This window comes from Phalacrocorax carbo, chromosome 10 (assembly GCF_963921805.1).
Source record: "Phalacrocorax carbo chromosome 10, bPhaCar2.1, whole genome shotgun sequence".
Classification (NCBI taxonomy): domain Eukaryota; kingdom Metazoa; phylum Chordata; class Aves; order Suliformes; family Phalacrocoracidae; genus Phalacrocorax; species Phalacrocorax carbo.
The window spans coordinates 8,098,995-8,114,035 of record NC_087522.1 but is presented as its reverse complement, the minus strand read 5'-3'; the positions used below and the strand labels follow the sequence as shown (position 1 = coordinate 8,114,035).

At 41.6% G+C, this 15,041-nt stretch overlaps 1 long non-coding RNA gene across 1 annotated transcript in view; it reads left to right on the top strand.

Annotated features, from left to right (window-relative positions):
• Positions 1 to 15,041, top strand: part of LOC135315117 (uncharacterized) — an 88,242-nt gene that overhangs the window by 30,367 nt on the left and 42,834 nt on the right. Inside the window, exon 3 of the long non-coding RNA XR_010374562.1 lies at positions 11,761 to 11,821. This is a non-coding gene — a long non-coding RNA (uncharacterized LOC135315117). The remainder of the gene's footprint in view (positions 1 to 11,760; positions 11,822 to 15,041) is intronic.

Genomic DNA, 15,041 nt, shown 5'->3' with positions numbered 1-15,041 from the left:
AAAGCAGGAGATGCATCTCATTGGGTCTCTGCTATCTAGGTGGAAAGCACTTAAATGTTATAGTCAGGTCTGGATTTAGCAGTCTGGTTGGTGATGGGAGATGGCCTTCAGGAGCTTTATTAGTCATTATTAGGAGACGGAGTCCTTCGTGAGGAGGTGCTTACAAGCTCTGACTGTGTAGGATCCACAGAGTGACACACCGGTGGGAATGTGTTGTGTAAATGATGTATATGGAGAGGAACTTCCTCCGTCATCCTCCTCTTAGCTGTGCTCATTCACCTACGCCTCAAAATCATGGGGGTGGGTAGACGTGTCCTGAATCCCAAGGGGCAGAGTTTCTATTTCGTATTTTGTTCCCTTCCATTCTTGGCACCTGATAGCAAGTGGACAAATTGCTTATAAACCTCAAGACCCTCCATTTCCTCAAGAAATGGAAACCTCAAGACCCTTCCATTTCTCAGATCCCTCAGCTAAGCCTTTCTAGGTCTCAGAGCAGCTGATGACTTGTGTCCATGCACCCCGGGCAGCAGTGACTGTCCTATCTGTGGTGAATGTGTTAGAGGGAAGATTCTAGCCCCTTCTCTAAAAGCACTTAAAATGGAAACTTTCATAGTATCCGTTTTGATTTGCTGTCCGTAGACTAATATCGGAGATGATTTGGGAAATGACAGAAAATAAGTAGCAGGTTTTTTGTCTCATAAATTTGAGACCTGCTGTCCAAATAGGATACCTAAGCTGGTTCCAATTCCACTGAAATGAACACAGACTGTTTTGCTTTGGTTTAAATAAACTGTGGGTTGGTCCCTCTACCTACATGCTGGTAATTATGAGACTAATCATGTGTGGTTGTAGTTACTGCTATGCTTAGTTTTCATCCTGGTAAAAGGCAGAAGGAATTTATCAAAGCAAAAATGGAAATGGTTTGGTCCCAGATATGAAGTCATGTTCTTCCATGTACAAAGTTGGCTGACAGACTAGGTGAAATGCATATCGCTTCTGGGAGGCCTTTAGCCATTGTGTGTATCAAAGAAAAAGTATTTACAATATAATATGCATCCTTCTGAGATTATATTTCAGGAGTCTTTTGGGGAAGGCTTCTTTGGGGTTTTGTTTTTTTTGAGGGGCATCATCTGCACAAAAATCACATACTTCTAGGAACATCTGTGCCTTCATATTACAAGAATGTCTGCATCTGTAAAAGAAAGAAAGCAAGGACAGGTGTAGTGTGGTTCTCCTGGGTGTGGGATAATGCTTTATCCGTAACAGTGGCCATTTGCACTGAAAAGAGAAAATGTACTTACTGCTACTTTCTTTTCTGAAGGCTTTTATTTGGGAGATCCTTAGACTTGATTTAATTTCAGGGTCTCTTTGTAATTAGCTGCCCTGGTATGGGAAAGCCTGGAGGTAATTTAAAATGTCTTCTGTGTCTTATGATAATACTGCTACGGTAGCGCAGATGTTGTCTAAGCTGCCTTTAAACTAGCTCACATATCTGCAGAAGTTTAGTCCCAGCAGTACAGGGGTAGTTACAGGCTAAAAAGCCATCTGAAAAGCAAGGTAAAAAGGTATCAACAGAATTCCTTACCGCCCTTCAGAAAAAGACCCTATATCTACTATTTTATGAAACACTGCTCCAGACAGCACAGAAAGAAAGATATACTTCCATATTATCCATCTGCCTTTGTGGGACTACCTTTAAAAGACTCTTTGGGATGGGGGTGGGGGAAAACCTTTCATTTTTTTAAATTCAATAAGCCTAGCACTAGAATACGGACAGGACCATTCCTGAAGCTTTTTTCCTGTTCCTTTTTTCTGAGTGACTGCAGTCCCTGAGGGGAACATGGACACCACCATTAGCAGAGCATGAAGACAGCGTGGTGTTGCTTTTCAACAAGTGGACAAATAGAATAACTTGGAAAGGAGATCTGAGGAGAAAGGAGACTCAGACCCATGCACTTTTGGTTAATGAGCCATCTCAGACCTGTAATAGTCCCTCTAATAATTCCTGACTGGGGCTATTTCCTAGCAATGGAGTTGAAGGGCATTACACATCTCCGGTCTTCTCTTCTTTCCCTTCTTGTCCCTGTCTTGTTTCTGCACTCGATAAGCAGAAAGCTTTGCTGCAAATTGACAAAAGTCCCAATGGTTTCATAGCAATCAACAGCTTCCTGCAGGCTTTGCAGGGTGTCCTGATGTGAGGGCTGGAATGATGAGCAATTCAGTCTGCACTGATGGCTGGGTCTGCAGTCACTGCCTGAGTGCACTGAGAAAATCAGTAGGGTCTCTTGTTGGACCTCAGGTGTGATTTCCCTGTGGAGAGGCTTGCTCCCTGAAGCTCCACTCTTTAAGTCTGAAGTTACCTTTAGTTATTCTGGGATAGGAGCCTTATAATAAAGACTCCATGTGCCAATTTGTTGTAATGAATTAGACCTATAGGAAGCCATTAACATCGGACTATGCTGTGTTAAAGCCGTTAGCATTACATGGCACAGCTTTATCTACCCCTTCATAGCACTTCATAGGACTTCAGCAGGGCAATGCATGACAAGGAGACAGTGAGCCAAAGGGAAATGTGCTCTTGCAAGTGCAGTTCTTTGGAGCCTAACCAGTTTATGGCAATGTTGATATGATTAGGTGTCCTTTGCAAGGGAGTGAGACTCAAGAGGATCAGCTTGTGTTGCTGGGCTGCACTTTGCGGTGGACCACAAGGGGGAGGTAGATGCTGCTTAATTACCAGGGAGGGTAGCAGACAGCAAGGAGATGCAATCGGAGTCACGCGTGAGAGCAGGCAGGCTGTCTGGCCAGACCCATAAAACCCAGACCTGTGAAGAGCTGTTAAGGCCTTGCTCTTCTCTTCACCTTTCAGTAGCCAGACTCACAGTGTTTTCAAGCAGGAGCAGTGTCACTGTGTCACCCATTTCACAGGTGGACAACCTGAGTTACAAAACTATGATGTGGGCTGACAAGGATTACTGAGTGGAGCTGAGTGAAAAGGCATTGGATGCCTGTCTCTGGCCCAGGGTGGTCTTTAAAGGGCAAAGGCTCCTTCCTCATCTTGTCCTCACACTCACTTGCTAGGAAATACCTGTGTTGTTACAACGTTTGCCATACTGTGTGCTACTCTGCTGTTCCTCAGTGCTCAAAGGTAGCCTTTTGCAGTCCTTTTTCATCAGGCCTTATAGATATTTTTTTAGCTCCCCCCATGGGAACGTGCCCTGAGAACTTGCTTAAGCAGAAATTTTGTTGTGCTTTGTTAGGGAGCTGCGACCCTTCTTCTGAAATGCTGGTGTTGCCCTCGGTTTTCAGCAAAGAAAAGATGAGCATTTAATATTTACAACTTCACATAATTATATTTTATGATAACCCGATGCTAATGTGAACACCAAATTGAACATAAGAATCTAATTGTGTACTTCCTGTTGAATAATGCAAAGCAGTAGCAGTCATTAGCCTTGAACTGTCTGAGAATGCAAGGCTCTTCCCTTTGTGGAAAGCACATAAACAGAAGATAAAGAAACAAAATCTTCTCATAAGGTTGTCATTGTTCCTTTCTCTCAAATGAGAAGCAGCGTCTTAGTGAATCAGATTCCCAGCATTGAGCACTCCCTGGTGTGCCAGATACTTAAAAAGAGGGTGTAAAGCATGTTGTACCAGCTAGCAAGTCATACTAGCTTCTTTGAAATCAGTGGTTGCACTAAATGCCCATATGGTCTTGAAATGTGTAGTTCTCTGCTAATGTGGGAAAGTGGAAGGAAAGGAAAGAAATGAAAAATTTGTTGAGGCTGAAGGATAGAAAGAATGAAAAGTAGCAAATGGGCCAGCACTCTCTTGGTAACACCACCAGTTTCTGGGTGACTTCTTTCATACCATTCTGCAAAGTGACTGGGTCCAAATGCTTCCAGGTTCACCTGAAGGTTCAGGACTTAGTGTGAGGTCTTGATATTCAAAACTCCTTTCAGTAGGGAACCGTTCATGGGGAGAGGGTAGGAGGAGGAAGAGGAATTTTGTTTGGGAGGTAAAATCATTGGTTCAGCTGAAGCAAAATGCAAGACACAAGAACCTACAGACCTAGCTCATTAGTTTTGACAGCCTTGTCAAAATGTTGCAGCCCATTACCAAATTTCACTATTGTTTTCAAAGATCTCACCCAAGTTGTGGATGCTCAATGCTTCTGCAAATCCAGGCCTTAGTATGGTGCTATTCATAATTTTAGAGAACTGAAAAGTAATTCTGCAACAAGAGGAACTCACAAAATGGAATGGAATAACAGACCAAAGATTTCCTGATCTGTGCCTCAGCCTTTCTCTTTGTCCCATTGGTGTTCAGGGCGGAAAGGAAGAAACTAGAGGGCATCTTTTCTTTAATATAATCTCCCAGCAGGAGAGAATTAAAGAAGGCCTGAAGGTTAGCCTTATCCCCAGTGAAGCACATGTTTAGTGCTGGCACTTGGAATAGTGGCAGGATTTAATCCACAGTCCTCCTTGTCTGTCCTGTGGCAGTCGCATCCAACTTATAAACAGTCCTGATACTCTTCACTCTGATGGGATTCTGACTTGCACTGTGGGAGATCCAGGAAGCATCATATATCTGGATATCCTTCCTGTCTGTCAGCAGAGCTTGGTGGTACATGTATCTGACCAGCCAGGTACTCCATGGCCCTGAGTAGGTAAAAGCCCCAAAGGAGGTAAGAGTGACTACCACGCACAGCTAGAAGTTTGAGAGCATATTGCTATGTCTGCCAGTTTGCACTAGGAGTGCCAGCTGCCAATACACAGCAGTAGAAGCTCTGACTCACTATTGTTCCTGTTTCTGGCAATCGCAATATTTGCAGTCACCGATGGGCTAATTGTTATGAGAAGTGCCACTCTGCTTCACACATCTGATGTGTGTTGATTGTAGTTGTGTAACAGAACAGTTTACAACCTTCTGCTTCTTGTCTGCTTGAAAGGGATTTCTTTTCACCCTTGTGACACCTGAGAAATTAAAAGCTGTCTCAGCTAGGGCTATGCATGGTCTAAGGCTCAGGCCTGTCGTCTTCTGTCATTACTTACTCCTTTGGGGCAAGCTGTGGAAGTAAGGGTTTGCTTATGTGAATAAGTGTGGTGGGTTGTGCCTTCAGATTGCAGTGGTGATAGTTTGAATTTCTAGGAGTTCAGAATGTACGTATAGTTTTCCAGTCTCTGAAGGTGCAAACCACTGCACCTAAAATCAACTTAATGTGATTTGGGGGGCATATGAGCATGACAGAAGTGTCAGTCCCCTGACCGGATCAGACTGGCCTCTTGTTCAAAGCACTGCAGTCAGTGGTGGTGCTCTGAGGCCAAACCTTTTCTCTGTGGCCCAGCCTTAAGAGTATAGGAAGGATGCTCCTGGCTCCTGTGTCATTTACAGACTCAGTCCACAAATGTGTCTGTATGATGTGAGCATATGAAAGATGGTAGTAGTATAAGTTTGGTTGCCTTTCCCAAGTTTTTGGTTGCTTTCAGATGAATGCTTAAGATTTGCTGTTAAATGTCACGTAGGATATCAGTGGTTTGGGAGATTTCCTTACACTTTCCTTTTTCCTTACGTTCCCACCAGACCTGCAAAAATCCTAAATCCCAGGCCTGTTTGGCACTGCCCAGGTGCCTTGCTTAGATGCGAGTCAGGTGGGCCAGGCTTCGGACTCTGCCAGTGTTGACATACTATTACTGTGTGTCTTTCCTGTGAGTTACTGCCTGGCTCTGCTGTTTGTTTTTCTTCTTGATGTTTATCAAATGTTTATATACGATAAAGTTTATATGTAATATGAAGATAAACAGTATTATGAGCTTTCCATATATCTGTAGACTGACTAAAAATTGGTCAATAAGACTTTCTTATTGGGAAAAGCAAGTATCTATATGTTCTCAGGGTTGTATTTCTATCTGTACTATGTGCAGGTTGCAAAGGTGGGTGGGGGTTTTCCTGTGGGGTTCTTTCACTCTATGCTTACCTTTCTCTCCTACACATCTACTCTCTGACATAAATGGGCTTTTGGATAGATCTGTATCTAATCTGAAAAGCTAACTTCCCCTTTTGGTAATTTATATCTCTCTTCTCCCCCCTCTTTCTTTCTTCTCCCCCCTCTTTCTCTTTCTCTCCCCCTTCTCTTTCTCCCCCCTTTCTCTCCCCCCCCCCCCCCCCCCCCCCCCCCCGTCTTTCTTTTCTTCTTACCCTGAGCAAGAACAATTTTGCCTTGCTCAGTGTCAGATTTTTGGAGAGGAACATTTTAACTATGGTTATTTGAGGATTTTAAAGCAGAAATTCTGGGGCATATTTAAGAAGAGTATTATTTTCCTACTGAAAGAAGGAAGCAACATCTGTATTTTTCTGTCAGATTGCTAAGCTCTCTGCCTTCCCAGGCTGAAACTGCTTGTGTCTTTGTCTCATTTTTGTTATTGCAAATGATTCTTCTTCAGAATTCTTTACTACTGGTCAGAGTTTCCCAACTCAAAATTTGTTGTCAAGCCCTTAGTTATCCTGAGAAATGAGCTATGCCATTTAATTGCTAGTGACGTTCCCCACAGTTAGTGTAAAGTTGAAACCAGCTGCCTGCTTGTTTGTACGTCGGCTTCACTTGCTGTGATTCCTGGGCCTTGTGGGCACCGAGCAAGGGAACAAGATACTCTTTGCTCTGTGAGAGGTTTAAAGCAGAAGTCTTGTGTTGGTGACCTTTAGCAGCCTTCAACATGAATTAAGAGGCCGCTCTTTCACCAAAGGCTGAGTCAAGTCTCCCGCAATGTCGACCTTGGTCTGACACTGTATGTGCGGGTGGCCTCAGCCAGTCCCCCCGGGCTCTGCAGCCAGCGCCAGCCACGAGGCTGTGAGTGTTTTACACTGGCGAGTACCTTGCTCACGTACCTGTGCTGGGACTGTATGCACGAGCAATCACTCCTCGAGGTGAGTAAGGGCATCTTTCACAACTGTGTCTGGCTGGACTTTTAACCTCGCTCTAGCATAGCTGTTCTTGGCGCTGGGGCGCTTTCTGGACCTGTGGGGAGGAGATTGCCTTACTGAGGTACACTGTATGAGTAACGAGACGTGTCACTGAACTTTAAATAGGAGACAAGGTGCTTTTAATGATTCTAGCATGTACTTAAATACCTTTGTAAATCTAGATTTTGATTACCTAAGAGCCACGTTTCCTTGTCCTCCTTGGAAGTCCCTGGGGCTTAGCTCAATTTAGCTAGGCCAAAGGGAGCTAAGGCCACATGCTCTGGTGCCTATGAAAGTTTTACAAGTCTACCCACCTAAGCAGGGTATAAGATTAAGGATGATAAATGAAATGTGTGTTTAAAAAATAACAGAAAAAAGTACTGTCAAAAAGCACACTAGGATGCTTAGCCGTTGTACGAAAGGAAAAAGTTGTGGAAGAAAATGGATTTGGTGGACATCACAACACGTTTCTGGGAAATGGCTTGAAATGGCATGCAACAATATCTTCTAATCCTTCAGGAGCAGAAAAAAGTCTTTCAGCTCACTTCTTATAGCATTTATATGTGGGGCTTGGCTTTATACTTAAATCCCAATAATTTAATATTTAGCTAACAGCAAATGTCTTTGAAAGCAAGAGAGTGAGAATGACCGCCTGCAATCTGGAAGGCTTGGTGTTTTAGGCCTGATTTTGATTTGATTTTTGAATGTAATGAAAATGCTTTTGATGCATTGGTAACCAATTGCTGCTTTGAGCTTCTGAAGTAAAAAGGATGAGTGAGTGTTCTGCAGAATGACATCTTGTGCATGCACTACTTTTCTTTGGATGGTTTTGCCCTTTGTCATTCATATCTCACATGGTTAACTGAAGTACTGACATTGTTTCGGAAGATGAAGAATTTTTTCCTTCCAAAGTATTCCTGCTTATGCTACTTTACTTAATTTTCCTTAAACAGATCAGCCTATTGACTTACTAACTGTGTAGCCACTAGAAGGAGGGACCAATCCTGTGAACACCACGGGGTAAATCTATCAGGCAGAGAAGCAGAACTTTGTGTTAGAGAGAAGTCAATATGAGACTGTTGTCTTGAAGTCCATAATCCGTTTAAGCTCTTGTCTCAACACACATTAGTATGTATATTTTCCTGTAGAGTCATTGGCGTTGTCCCTGAGTGAGATCTGTGTATGTACCTTGTTGGGTAGGGACAGCTGAGCATTGCTGTCTTCTGCTCCCTGAGCACGGGGCCAAGGTCTGCCTACGTGGTTGATATAGGTACCTGATCCAAGGCCCACTGGTTTCCAGTAGAAATCGTCATTATTTGACTCCCAGATATGCTTGTGCAAAACTAAAGAAAGAAAATCACTGGGCAGTAGTATTTCCAATATGACAAACTTACTTAGAAAGTTTCTATTAATTATTCTACCAAACTTATAAATTGACCCTTTTGTTTTCTTAATCTCAAAGTAATGAAGAAATTCTGTCTCCATTCCAAACCCATATGTACAAAGAGATGCTTCCCTTGTGGAAATATGGCAAGCAGTGGGCAAGTTTTCTTGAAAGGCTTTATTTTTGTGACTTCTGTAAAGGAATTTCAGGCCTACCACACTCTTAATATATCATCTGGGGGGAGGGGTTGTTTACTGCTCTTCTGTTTTTTTTTGTTACTGTATCACTGCTTTGCACCAGTAGCTTTTGGTATGTTGTCTTCTTGAACTAGTGTTATATTCCCACTTCTCCCTCCTGTTTGTCACAAATGGAGACTCTAGTTAAAAATCCACTCACTTCTCCTGTTAAATGTTTCCAGCTGAGAGACAAATCAGGTCTGTATCGTTTCATTTGGTAGCCATCAATGTCATTTTCCTCTGAGGTACTTTTTGTAAACTGTGACCATGATTGTTTTGCAGCTATTGCTTTCAGACACGCCATGTACTTCATCTGTCAATGCCAGGAAATATGCCTTAGCCTAATTATGGTGTTTGTGAGGAACAAACTATCAACTGAGTTCTAGTTTATTATTTCCAAAGATAGACTTAAATAGATGTATGTACATAATGTGGTGGTTCTTTGTGTGGTCAGGGGAGCTGACAGTGAAACCTGCGAGAGAGGAAGTGGCATGTGGATGTTATAGCTCTTGCTGCTGGTTTGTTTCCGGGGCTGACCAAAGGAAATGGGTGAAGGATATTTTATGTTTTACCCCACTTTACTTAACCAGGCGTGTTTTGACCTGTGGGTTTTTTGAGATGATTAAACTGCAGCACTTGCAGTTCTCTACACAGACGCAGTTCTTACAATTGAGGTAGTACAGACACAAATACTGACCAAAATTCTTTTTAATCATAAAGACGGGTTGCCTTCTGGAGGTTGATTTTCCTGCTTCTCTTTAGAAACCTGCTCCTAAAATGTCAGGTTGCTCTATGCTGAAGAGCTACCTGCCTGCACAGTGCTTTATTTTACATGTGGAACTGTGAAATAGATAGCACTACTCAACGAATAAGGTATTATTTGTTGCATGTGAGAGTGGCAGGGTAAGAATAGTCATTGGTCACATGCTTCATAAGGCTTTGTGGAAATCTGCTCTGGGATTTAGCCATTGCCCCCCCTCATATCACAGAACCTCCTCTTCTTCCCTGTATGTCATAAGGAGCAAGTGGATGGTCTTGCCTGGGTGACCCTTAACCCAGCAGAAAGGAATAAATAAAAACCAGAGTCCATCTGGTAGAGAGAACTTTACAACATGGAGAAATCAGCTGGATTAAAGGATCAAGACAGCTTTGTGAAATTCCAGGACTGAGATAATTTTTCTGACTGTAAATAACCTATTAAAAGGAATACGCTACCTAATGGATGGTAGCAAAAATCCAGCCATCAAATTACTAAACTAAATAATCTCCAGGAAATAAAACATGATATATGTTTACAATGGGTTATAATTAATAGAAAATGCTTGATCGTTTGTATTTGTTTTTCAGTGTATTCTTTAATGAAATTACCTTTTTGTGGAATTGGTGCAATGTATGTCTTCATACACAGTGGCAGTTCATTGAGCTGGAGTTGAGGTCTTTTCTGGAAATGTTGACATAAGAGTGAGTCAACTTACCAGAAAAACAGTAACCACCTACACAGCTTTGAGCTCTGTATTTACAGTGCAGCTCTTAAATGCAAGAATGGCACATGTATATACAGACCCAACCTTATTCTCAGTGTCGTCTCTTTCATTACAGATATTTCTAGTCTGTTCCCTGTCTGAGGATGGGTAAGCACCATGTGCAGAGTTCTGCTGCCCATATTTGTCTTGTGATACTTAATGAGTACTTTTTCACAAGGTTGTGCTAACTGAGGTTATGCGGTGCTCAGAGTTCCCTCTGTGTCAGGGTGAAGTCCTGAGGGTGGCTGTATAATAATGTACACCTACTGTCAGATATGGTCCTTGGAAAAGCAGAACAATGTAATAATCAGGCACATATTGCTTACCCAAGAAAAGGTGAATCCAGTATATTCAGGAATAAGAGCTTCTCTTTCATTGGAACTTCTGTTTTTTCAGAACAAAATTCCAATCTGAAATGAAAAGCTGAAATATCAAGACTTCCTGCAGATTGGAAATTTAAAAAGTGTCAGATCAGTTCTACCACTTCTTATTGTGACAATACCGGAATAGTTACTCAAATAAAATAGCTTTACTTGAAATATTTATTTTAACTGGTTTTGAATTTGTGGTTTTAGTTATGTTGTTTAACTTTTATACTTAAATATTAATTTCTGAATCTATACTGAAACATATCAAAATAAAACAGATTTTTCATCTTGAAGTATAGAAGCTCTGATAGCCTTGCTCCAAAAAAAGGAAGGAAAAAAAGAGTAGCTTGGAATTGATATTCAATTCTTAACCTATATCTCAGAGAAAGCTAACTTTGCAAGCTCCCTTCTTTATAAATAGAATATAAGGACTGTAGAAAGCTTCATTCTAAACCAGTGTCCTTGAATCCAGATGAGATGGTTTGCTTGACCCTGAGGTTATTTAGGTGTCAAGTGTATAGAAGTGGTTCTTTCTTTTCTGCTTTTGGGAAATGTCTCTTACCTAACTCAGGTCTTCAACCATGTGCATCCAGTTTGTACAGTGCACGATGCATGCGCACGAAACAAAGCAGCAGTCTCTGATGCCTTGGCTCTGAGTAACTACGGAGCGATGTCACCGTCACTGACTCTGTGTGCAGAAAACAGCTGTTATATTTGACATGTGACACTCAAGCTGTAGACAAATTTTAAGAAATCAGTTATTTTTATATCTCTAAATTCTAGTGGTGTTAAATGGAGAAGTTGATACTCAAGTGAAAATTCTTTCTATTTTCCCCACCTAGATATTTTTATTTCCCTTTCTTTTTATTTCACCAAATCCCTTCCACTGGCTCATCTTGGCCTTTCAAGGACTTGGTGTTAAAACTTCCTTTCCTCCTGAATAAATCTTCCTGTGGTTTTGAACAATGGGAGAGAAGTGGTAGCCAAGACAGCTTGGGCCATTAGAGTGATCACCTGTCCTATTTTATCACTGGTAATTTTTCTCTAGCCTAGCTGCCTGTTGTTGTTTGTCCCTTTGTTGTTCGCAGAGTACAAATGTAATCAGTGAGTTGGAAAGTTTTCTTGGGTGATGGCTGTACTGAGTAGGAATATTCTGCTTGCTTCACGTTCAAATTTAGGCTAAGTGGGGCATCTTCCAGTTTTTTGCTGACTCAGCCTCATTTTGTGAGTGCAAGGGAATTAATAGTGAATGGGGTCATTATATATATAGCTTTTTTGTTGTTTCTCTTCAGAAAACATATCTGCAAGCATCCGCTTCATTGTGTCATGTCTGGGATCCTGATTGCAGCAAAGGTAATATCATTTTTTGATTCTTGACATTTTAGGACACAGAGAGCCAGACCTGGTACCTGTGAACTGATTGTTTGCTGTATTCTGGTGTGTTGCTTTGGGATTATATTTAATGGCATCACTAACATAAAAAAACACACATCATCATCCTAAGACAAACCAATGTGAATTCAAACTTTTTATAAAGCAACTTAACATCTCAGGTGTAACTGGCAGACTTTACGTTGTCTTTACCTCAGGTGGCAGTTGGTATTTAGTGGCCTAGTTCTGCTGCACTGTTTCCTTTAAGAATCTCAATATTTCACCTGCCAAACTGTGACTCAGGTTGAAGGGTAACACTTTAAGTATCCAATTTCTACCACAACTTACCCTAATGACATTGTGGGTCTGTTCAGCATGCTGTGAAGTCCACTTGATAACATCATGAGGCAAAACAGACAGGGGATGGTATTGTTCTGTATGGTGGCTGATTGTAATCCAGCTATAGCCTCCTTTTACTTTGATTTCTTAAAAATAAAAATTCCCTAGGCAGGAAACATACAGTAAATCATCTTTGCCTGGTAAACCTGTTCATCAAAGGCTATGGTCATAAATCAGCAATTATCAGTTGTGATTTCTTGAGAACTGCAGGGCTTGGGGCATGTGTACAAAATTTCAAGGCTGACACAAATCAACCTCAGGGTGGTTCTCAGAGAGCCAGGGAGGCTTCTCTCCTACTGTGATTACTGCCAGGCAATGGTCTATCCACTTCAATGTTTATACTGTGTTCAAGCTTGTTATTCTCATTGTGTACTCTGTGGTCCTTAAAAAAATATCCAAGCCCCAAAACTTAACTGACATTTTTTTATTATGGAAGAATGGTTTTGATAAATGTAGTAGTTCAAGGGATGTGGTGTCTGACATGGTTATGACCTCAGGGAGGAAGAACACATGAGTTTGGACCTGTGCCTCCACACATGTGCATTTCAGGATGATTATATCTGTGTTCTAGGCAAAAGGGAAAGCAGTAACTTCCCAACTTTCTAAATGTTTGTTTGGACTGTTCCCCATCTTCATTATAGATGCGCTTGCAGCCTGACCCTAATACAAGGCAGCTGCCTGCCAGCACTTGGCATGAAATCTTTACAAACAACCAGTTTCATAAATAACTTTGTGTTTGGTACAGGTGAACTGGAAAGTTTCCCTTTGTGGTTTTCTACATCTCCTTGTTCTCTTTCTCTTTAGTCAGAGGAGCCTTGAGTCATGTTCCTATTTGGCTATTCTGCTTCCAGCTCAAATGGAATAGATTACTTCTTGGCATTGGGTATTTACTAAATAAGTTTCAAGTAATTCCAGCCTAGGAACCAGGGGAATGTCTGCAGAGAGTGATGGTGTAATTAAAAAAAATACAGTGGGGTTGTACAGCAGCAGCGCAAAACATGGCAGTAATAAGAGTGCACTGAGGGTGACTTCTGGGATTGAGAGTTTTTGAGTGGGTTCCTGAATTAAGCGCCTAAATCAGTGACCTGCCTTTCAAAACAAATGAGCCTCTGACAGATTTCATTACCTTTAATTCTCCTTTCCCTCAGTTTGCCTGTCTGTCACACGAATGGGATGCTTTAGCTCACTGCTGGGATATGGCAGGGTTTGATTCTTTTGTATTTTCTAGCAGTGAAATGGTAGTCTAAGGCTAAAGCACTGGCAAAGAACTGAGGAGAGTGGGATTCCATTTCTGGCTATACCACAGAGTACTTATGGGCAACTCATTTGATGTGCCTGTGCCATGGTTTTCAGTTGTAAAATAGGGCAAATCCTATCTTTCACACAGCTTTCCCCCTTCTAGCTCTAGTTTGTCACCTCTCCAGGCCAGAGGGCTGTTTCTTACTGTGGGTACATTCAGTCCCTCATACAGTGTGGGGCCTGAATTGAATTCTGCTGCTAGTAGGATAAAGTAAAGAGCAAACCGTTACACAGAATCTAGAGGACTTGGGGCTCACTTAGCTGCCATTTAAGTTTGCAGAAGTTTTTCTTCTATATTAACTGAAGTATTAGCTACAGTTCACTCAGGGTTTTTCAGTGCCTTGTTAGAAAGTGTTTGAGAAGCATAAAAGATGAGCGTGCTCTAGTGATGAGTTCTGCATTAAAATCTTCTCTACCTCCTTTCTCCCCCATTAGACAGACAGATCTCCATGGCTACTCTGCAACAAGCTTTCAACTCTTTTCGAAAAGCTCCTTTACTTTTTTTGCTGTTATTTCCTTCTTCCAGGATTTTTTTCAGTTTGAAGCATTCCATTTAATCGAATTAGGCTTGCATGCTCGCTGATGACCGTGGTAAGTGTGTTTAATTAAAAAGACCAGCTTCTTTGCCAGGGACTGACTTCCTGACTTCTTTCCAACTCAGTGTTCATATTTTCCAAGACACTAATTTATTTACAGACACACATAAGTAATTTGCTTTGCTTTGACATTTTCCAATATCTAAAAGAAAGCCACCTTTTGCTATTTTTTCAGTGGTTGCCTTTCTATCAGGGGACTCCTTTTCCTGCCTACATGTGGTTTATAGTGATGCTTTGTTTAGTCAGAATATTTTTTCCAAGTTAGGAAAAAGAATCACTTATTGACCTGACTTTTATTGCTGCTCTGAGCCAAATATCGCCCATAAATCGAGCATCCTCTAACTTTTATCTGAATGAAATGCTGTAAATTTTATTAAACATTTTACCATTTTTCTCTCTTGCAAGAATGTTGGACTGTCATCCAACCCAGAGGAGTAGTTCCATTTTTATTATTAAATAATCCGGTCCTGTTCTTTATCAAGCTCTATTTTAAATGAGGTTGACTAAATTAAATGACTCTTTATAGTGGCTGGCAAGACAGAGTGGTTTAGTGCTTCAGCCTTTCAGCTCTGGAGCCCTGAAGGCCATGCTTTTGGTCCAGATAAGGCTGCTTTGCACCTCTGAGGCAGCATAAAGTGACATTCAGCTAGCCTCAGAGGACTGTTAGCAGAATCCTTTAATGCTTGGGAGCACTGCACAGAGACTTTTAAGAAAGTTCCTTTCCAATCACTGCAGTGTACTGGTACAGTGCAAAAAGTTAGTTGGGAAGCTCTTGACATGCTCAAGAACAAAAGTCTTGCACTGATTTCCTGCTTCAGGCCACAGGCAATCAATATTTGTTTGGATTTATCTGAGTCTAGTGGGTACTGGCCATGTCACAGGGAGATGTTGCAGTTTGCTTTAAGTAT